At 35.2% G+C, this 9176-nt stretch overlaps 1 protein-coding gene across 5 annotated transcripts in view; it reads left to right on the forward strand.

Annotated features, from left to right (window-relative positions):
• Positions 1-9176, forward strand: part of GPC5 (glypican 5) — a 1588740-nt gene that overhangs the window by 897600 nt on the left and 681964 nt on the right. The window lies entirely within an intron of this gene.

Raw genomic sequence — 9176 nt, forward strand, 5'->3', positions numbered from 1 at the left:
ATTTTATTTTAATACGGAGACAAGCTAGCAGTAATATTGCAAGGTTATTTTCATGGCTCCTGTCTTAAATGATATAGCATTTCTACATCCTTAAAGTTGAGTAAAAGACTGTCAAATGTTCAACTAAAGCTGACTGGGGTCAGCAATATTTCTCATGTGTCTGGCGAATAGAATCTATCACCATTCACTAATGGAAACTCAGGAGTACAATAGACCCATCTTATATTCTTTCTTGATAGAAATTCTTATTTTGAAAGCTATAATCTACATTTCTAAAATAAGACCTTAAAATGGGTAGGAAGTTACCAAACTTAGAGAATTTGTCATGGACTTATAGCCTGAAATACAGCAAAGATTTTAGGTATAAAAAAACATTTCTGAGGTAGAAGTTTCTCGTAGTCGGTGGCTTTAATCTAAGCTTTCCTCCTATTAAATATAATTTGTAGAATGGTTCTTTTCTTATCTAAACAAACTATGCTAAATGTGCAATTGAAGCAGTTATCAAAACTTATACATTTTTTTTGACCTTTCAGGCAAGAGTATTGAATTTTTTTTCAACAAAATCTTCAACTTGACCTGGAGAACTTCTTAGTAAATATGAATGGTACTCTTTTAAGAATTGCTTGAGCTAAATTGAGCATTTCTATCATATCTAAATGTCAGCCACTCTTTTGTAGCTGCCATGCAATCTTTTGGTCTGTCTTTAGATTATTTCTTTGTTGCCACTATGGCTACAAAATGCTTTTACACTTAAATGCTTGATCGTCATCTCATTTCAGGGTTAAGGAAGAACAATGTCTTTGGTACCATATCAGAAAGGGATTTGGCAAAAATAATACAATTATGTAAAGTTTTAAAATAAAATAAAATTAAAAAAAGCAGATAAATGGTGAATCTGCCTTTAAGCAACCAATTTGTATACAAAATTGGATGCATAGGGAGGAGTTGAAAATCATTTCTATCGTCAAGTACCAGTTTTACTGCAGAAAGCAAATTTTGTAGCCCTTAAAAAGACACTGGTATCTTACTACAGTTTTGAGCAATTCACACTGAAAGAGGAAGCAAATGAATCGTTGTTGAGACAACAATGTAAATATTTGTTCATCTGGGGCTGAATTTGGATCATTTACAGATTGGCAGAGAATCTAGTCTGTATTTTTAAATTGGAGCAATATATAAAAAACAATATCAACAGTTTTGTGCTATACAGCCTGGTGAGTGAAGTGAAAGGCATTCAGTTGTGTCCAACCCTTTGTGACCCCATGGACTATACAGTCCATGACATTCTCCAGGCCAGAATACTGGAGTGGGTAGCCTTTTCCTTCTCCGGGGGTTCTTCCCAACCCAGATCTCCCACATTGCAGGCGAATTCTTTACCAGCTGAGCCACAGGCTAAGCCCAAGAATACTAGAATGGGTAGGGAAGATGTACTGGAGAAGGGATATAGCCCGGTAGAAAGATATAAATCTGAAAGTCAGGGAGCAGAGGAAGGGGAATATTAAAATTTTAAGTACCTAAGAAAACCTTGAGGGTTTACCTGGTGGCTCAGACCTTAAAAAATCTGCTTGCAGTGCAGGAGACCTGGGTTCAATCCCTGGGTCAGGAAGATTGCCTGGAGGAGGAAATGGCTACACACTCCAGTATTCTTACCTGGAGGATTTCATGTATAGAGGAGCCTGGCAGGCTACAGAGTTGGACATGACTTGAGTGTCTAACAAACAGGAAAGCCTTTAACTGTAATTTATAATTTTAGAGGAGGTTAACCCTCTATTTGCATTAACTTAATCAAAGAAAGTTGGTTTAGGGCAAAGAAATGGTTCAGTTCAGTTCAGTCGCTCAGTCGTGTCCGACTCTTTGTGACCCCATGAGTCACAGCACGCCAGGCCTCCCTGTCCATCACCAACTCCCGGAGTTCACTCAGACTCGTCCATCGAGTCGGTGATGCCATCCAGCCATCTCATCCTCTGTCGTCTCCTTCTCCTTCTGCCCCCCCAATCCCTCCCAGCATCAGAGTCTTTTCCAATGAGTCAACTCTTCGCATGAGGTGGCCAAAGTACTGGAGTTTCAGCTTTAGCATCCTTCCTTCCAAAGAAATCCCACGGCTGATCTCCTTCAGAATGGACTGGTTGGATCTCCTTGCAGTCCAAGGGACTCTCAAGAGTCTTCTCCAACACCACAGTTCAAAAGCATCAATTCTTTGGCGCTCAGCCTTCTTCACAGTCCAACTCTCACATCCATACATGACCACAGGAAAAACCATGGCCTTGACTAGACGGACCTTTGTTGGCAAAGTAATGTCTCTGCTTTTGAATATGCTATCTAGGTTGGTCATAACTTTCCTTCCAAGGAGTACGCATCTTTTAATTTCATGGCTGCAGTCACCATCTGCAGTGATTTTGGAGCCCCCCCAAAATAAACTGACACTGTTTCCACTGTTTCCCCATCTATTTCCCATGAAGTGATGGGACTTGATGCCATGATCTTAGTTTTCTGAATGCTGAGCTTTAAGCCAACTTTTTCACTCTCCACTTTCACTTTCATCAAGAGGCTTTTCAGTTCCTCTTCACTTTCTGCCATAAGGGTGGTGTCGTCTGCATATCTGAGGTTATTGATATTTCTCCCAGCAAATTTGATTCCAGCTTGTGCTTCTTCCAGTCCAGTGTTTCTCATGATGTGCTCTGCATACAAGTTAAATAAGCAGGGTGACAATATACAGCCTTGACGTACTCCTTTTCCTATTTGGAACCAGTCTGTTGTTCCATGTCCAGTTCCAACTGTTGCTTCCTGACCTGCATACAAATTTCTTAAGAGGCAGGTCAGGTGGTCTGGTATTCCCATCTCTTTCAGAATTTTCCACAGTTTATTGTGATCCACATAGTCAAAGGCTTTGGCGTAGTCAATAAAGCAGAAATAGATGTTTATCTGGAACTCTTTTGCTTTTTCTGTGATCCAGCGGATGTTGGCAATTTGATCTCTGGTTCCTCTGCCTTTTCTAAAACCAGCTTGAACATGAGGAAGTTCACGGTTCACGTATTGCTTGAGCATTACTTTACTAGCATGTGAGATGAGTGCAATTGTGCGGTAGTTTGAGCATTCTTTGACATTGCCTTTTTTTGGGATTGGAATGAAAACTGACCTTTTCCAGTCCTATGGCCACTGCTACCTTTTTTCATAGGCTTCATACTCGTAAATAAAAGTCACCATTTAATTTACTCAAAGGCTTGTTTCTATCAATTTTTTAATCAAGAAATGACGTCTTTTAGTACATGTTAAAATAGGAAAATTTTTATTTTCCTCAAGTACTCTTGGATTGGCTGTAGTCTGCTGTTGGCTCTCTAATATATATTTTCTTAAGATACTCCTGATAAGTAGAATTGTTCTTTATACCCTGAATTTTCACTTATTTAAATATTAAATACCATTTCACTTACTTGATTGCCTATATAAAAACCATGTATTTATACATTTTATGTCTTCAATATTTTATCTATATTCTACATACATCATTCTTCTGCCCATTCCTTCTGTAGTTGCTAGCTAAGTTGAATTTTGTACATTTAAATAGACTGCTATTTGATTAAGTGCAGTGGCCCAATTTTTTTTTCTGTCAAAAATGATGGGCTGCTTAACTTAGCGAACTGAGAGGAACATCTTAACACACCTAGGAAAGAAAACTTTATTTAATAGTCATCCTATAATAGTGATTAGCCTCCAATTAAAATAAATAAATAAATTTAAAAAAAACTAGGAATAAAACCACATATGACCCAGCAATCCCACTCATAGGCATATACCCTGAGGAAGCCACAATTGAAAAAGACACATGTATCCCATTGTTCATTGCAGTGCTATTTACAATAGATAAAGCATGAAAGCAACCTAGATGTCCATCAACAGATGAATGGATAAAGTTATGGTGCATATAAACAATGGAATATTACTCATCTATATAAAGGAACACATTTAAGTCAGTTCTAATGAGGTGGATGAACCTAGAGCCTATTATCCAGAGTAGAGTAAGTCAGATAGAGAATAATAAATATTGTATTCTAATGCATATATACAGAATCTAGAAAAATGGTACTGAAGAATTTATTTGCAGGGCATCAGTGGAGAAACAGACATAGAGAATAGACTTATGATGGGGAGAGGGGAGGAGAGGGTGAAAGGGTGAGATGTATGATGAGAATAATGTGGAAATTTACATTACCGTATGTAAAATAGATAGCCAGTGGGAATTTGCTGTATGTTCTGTATCAACCTAGAGGGCTGGGGAGGGAGATAGGAGGGAGGTTCAAAAGGGAGGGGATATATGTATAACTATGGCTGATTCACGTTGAGGTTTGACAGAAAACAACAAAATACTGTAAAGCAATTATCCTTCTTTTAAAAAATAAATACTTCTGTTTAAAAAAAAATGATCCTAATTGAAATCTCCAATTCAACACAAATAGGATGATATCCATTGATTATTACCAATAGCTGTACTATTTTGCTGCTTTTTAAACTTTTTTTCTTTCACTCATCATTTTTTCTGTTTTCTTATAATTGCCATAAATAGTTACTGGCATTTTTAGTTGTACTAAAGCTTAAGATGTTACTGAAACTGGTTTTAAAATTGGAAAATTCTTTTGAGACATGTTGATAAAATAATTTAGACTTCTTTTTTTCTAATCATTCAGATGGATGAACATTTCTTCTTCCTCTATAATAGAAGTCTGTCCCCCTGTCTGACCTCTTATAAAATAAGGCAACATTGATAATCTGTTATAATATTATAAAATTAATAATTTAATAGGATTTACTTAAAATGTTCCATTTTGAAACATAATATTAGTATTTCTTAAGAATGCTTATACTATGCTTAAATATAATCAACTATTTTAGATCAGAATTTCAAAAAATCAGATTTAATGATAAAAGGGCTTCTATAGATTTAATGTGAAATGTATAAAAAAGAAATGTTAAAGTGGAATTTAGTAACACTATCATTTCACAGTAAATGACATAAGCCTATGTAAATCTAATAACTTACCTTGTATGACTGTCTATAAAATATAATATCATGAAGTAGGTATTACATGTAGGAATAGAAACATATTGAAATGTGTTGAATGGAGATGAAATTATGGAATTGAAACTGAATTTACCTCTCTGAATTAGCATTTCAGTCTTACTGTTTTAGTAATTGAATGCTATTTTGATATGAATATTTAAAAATCATTTCATGGATTTAAATCAGTGGTTCCTACTTAAATTTTTAAAAATTGTTCTTTTCATGTTCTTTGAGACTTAGTCATTTTCTATTAAGTTTTAACTAAATGCCTATAATTACAACTAAATTAACAAACTATGGACATGTATCTTTTTTCAAGTGTAAGTTAGTGATATCAAGTGTTTACAGTAATCTTAGCACAAAGTTCCCAGTGGTAAAGCCAGATTACCTAGGATGTTCAGCAAGTCTCTGTTCCTCACAATCAACATTTTTTCTTGTCTTGATTACTTGTATTTACTATTTCCTCCCTCACGTTATCAAGTTGTTGACCTTGTCCTCTTGGTAGTTGCCATCTTGTGCATCTTCTTATATAGTCATAATTATATAAACATCTTAGTGTATGATTTCAATACATTTTCTGCTCTGATTCCTTGTGGTAGTATTCATGGAAACATAACATACATCTTATCTTGAGGGATTAACCTGGGGGAACTGACATGTTCTGAAGACTCATCCTGAGCTTTCAATGAGCTAAGATGACATTGCTGCATACTTGAGTTTTTGCCTTATCTTTTTGTTAATAAGAATTCTATGCAAATGAAGGACTTTGTTTCTTCGACTTTACTGCATGAGAATTAATAAAAAATCATGATCATATGACTGTCCCTTCTAAGTGTGTGTATGTTGTACATACCTGTAATCTGTATTTACTTTTGAGTATATTTTAAAATGCTATTAACTATTATAAGATCTTTTGAGATACAGTTCACACATGATCTATTTACAGTATAAAATTCAGTGGATTTTTGGTGTATACAAAGCTGTATAACTGTTACCACAGTCAATTTTAGAATATTGTCCTCACCCTAAAAAGAAACCACATACCCATCGACATCTATCCCCAGATCTAGGCAACAGCTAATTAACTTTTCTGTCTATATAGGTTTGCCCATTCTGGACATTTCTATAAAAGAAATCATATCATATATGGTTTTTATGATTGGCTTCTTTCACTTAGAATAGTGTTTTTAAGGTTCATCCATGTTGTAGATACATCATGCATAATACATAAGAGAGAGTCATGGGATAGTGTAACTTCACTTTTTTGGCTGAATAATATTCTGTTGTATGGATATACCATTTTGTTTATCCATTCACAAGCCATTGGACATTTGGATTGCTACCATCTTCTCTATTATGAATAACGTTCCTATGAATAATCAAGTTTTGTGTGAGCAGTTTTCCATTTTCTTTGGTATATAACCAAGAATAGAACTCTAGGCTGGGCATACACACTGAGGAAACCAGAATTGAAAGAGACACGAATACCCCAATGTTCATCACAGCACCGTTTATAATAGCCAGGACATGGAAGCAACCTAGATGTCCATCAGCAGATGAATGGATAAGAAAGCTGTGGTACATATACACAATGGAGTATTACTAAGCCATTAAAAAGAATACATTTGAATCAATTCTAATGAGGTGGATGAAACTGGAGCCTATTATACAGAGTGAAGTAAGCCAGAAAGAAAAACACCAATACAGTATACTAACGCATATATATGGAATTTAGAAAGATGGTAACAATAACCCTGTATATGAGACAGCAAAAGAGACACTGATGTACAGAACAGTCTTTTGGACTCTGGGAGAGGGAGAGGGGGGGATGATTTGGGAGAATGGCATTGAAATATGTATAATATCATATATGAAACGAGTCGCCAGTCCAGGTTCGATGCACGATACTGGATGCTTGGGGCTGGTGCACTGGGACGACCCAGAGGGATGGTGTGGGGAGGGAGGAGGGAGGAGGGTTCAGGATGGGGAACACATGTATACCTGTGGTGGATTCATTTCGATATTTGGCAAAACCAACACAATATTGTAAAGTTTAAAAATAAAATAAAATTTAAAGAAAAAAAGAAAAAGAACTCTAGGCAATATGATAACATTTTGATGTACTCCCATTCTCTTTTCCAAAGCAGCTATACTGTTTTACACTCCTGAGTAGTGTATAAAGATCCCAGCTTATCCAAGTTTTTATCAATCCTTTTCTGTTTTTCTTTTTGTAGCCATCCCAGTGAGGGTGAAGTGACCTCATGTGGTTTGGATTGGCATTTCCCTGAGTACTAGTGGTGGTCTTTTTTGAAGAAATGTCTTCTCAAATTTTCTGTCCATTTTAAAATGAATTATTACTGTTTTTCTTATTGAATTATAAAAGTTTTTGTATATTCTGAATATAACTAACTCCATTTCTAGCTACAGGATTAGCAAAAGTTCTCTCACATTGTCTAGGTTCTTTTAGTTTCTTATTTTTTGAAGCACGAAGTTTCTCATTTTCATGTCCACTTTGCTTTTGTCTATCTCTTGTTCCTTGTGTTTACAGTTTCATAGTAAAGAAACTGAGACTGACACCTGTGTTTCTTTTTTATTCTAAGTCTCATTGTTTTAGCTCTTTCATTTAGGTGTTTGATTCATTTTGAGTAAATTTTTGCATATGGTAGGTAGGTATTCAGTTTCATTCTCTTTGCATATGAATATTCAGTTGTCACTGTACCATTTTTTTAAAAGTATCTTCTTGAATAATATTTACAACTACAGAATCTATTGATCATATATGTGAGATTATATGCTCAACCATATTATCCTAATTACTGTAGCTTTTTAACTTTGAGATAGAGAAATGAGTTTTCCAACATTTGTTCTTTCAAGATTGTTTTGACTTTTCTGAGTTCCTTGAATGTACATACAATTTTCAGGATTACCTTGGCAAATTTTACAAAGAAACTAGTTAACATTTTGATAGGAATTTGTTGAATCTGTATATTAACTTGGGAAATATTGCCATATTAGCAATATTAAGTCTTCTGATTCATAAACGCTAATGTCTTTCCATTTATTTAGGTCTGTAATTTCATTCAACAATCTTGGCAGTAAAAGAGCACCAACACTTTCTGACATAAAATCATTCAGTGAATAGCTATACCGTTAAAAACCTTCATCACACCGATGACAGGGCACCTGCTTGACATAGTCTCAGTGATGCAGCAAAACTATGCTAAAAAAGGGAAAAATTGATACTGATAGTGTAGGTTATAGTTACTTGATATCAAAATTATTCAAAAGATATGATATAAAAGCATTTCTGTAAATAGACTGAAAACTCTGAACACTTTATCTCAGCTTTGCAAAGAAAAGATCTTCAAAGATCAACAATGTCCTGGGATTTTGCTTTTTTAAAAAATTATTTCCAGTTATGTCTATAAACAAATACTCACTCGTGTAATTGTCCCTAGTTTCATATAGATTGACAACTAAAGCCATTAGCCAATATTTAACACTGGCCTTGAATAGAATTTATTTCTATACTTTGAAGTTGAAAGAAGCTTGAATTGTCCCCAAATTCTTATCTGACTCAAATGTAATCCTGGATTCTCTCCCCGTTTTCCAAGCTTCAATAATTATCAATTGTGTTTAACACAGTATATTATTTCTCAGGTTACCATAACAGTCATACACTGGGTGGATTAAATAACAGAAGTTCTCAGTTCTGTAGGCTGGAATACCAAGATCCAGGTGCTAAAGATCAGATTCTTCTAAGGTCTCTCTCTGAGGTCTGAGCCTTCTTGTTATGTCCTCATGTGACCTTTTCACTGTGCACATACTTCCAGGATGCATCTCTTCCCATAAGGACACCGGTCCTATTGGGTTAGAACCCCACTCTATGACCTCATTTAACCTTAGTTTTCTCCTTAAAGAAAGAGAACCTTAGTTTTCTCCTTCTCCTTAAAGGCTTCATTTCCAAAATAGTCACTTTGGGGGTTAGGACTTCAATGTATGTATTGGGGGTGTGTTTATTCAGATTATAACTAATGGTATATTAGGAATCGAATATTGTTCCCACTGTCCAGAAAATGTTCTCCCTTTATCTGATAGTAACATTCAAATTTTGTTTCAG

The sequence above is a fragment of the Bos indicus genome, chromosome 12 (assembly GCF_029378745.1).
Source record: "Bos indicus isolate NIAB-ARS_2022 breed Sahiwal x Tharparkar chromosome 12, NIAB-ARS_B.indTharparkar_mat_pri_1.0, whole genome shotgun sequence".
Classification (NCBI taxonomy): domain Eukaryota; kingdom Metazoa; phylum Chordata; class Mammalia; order Artiodactyla; family Bovidae; genus Bos; species Bos indicus.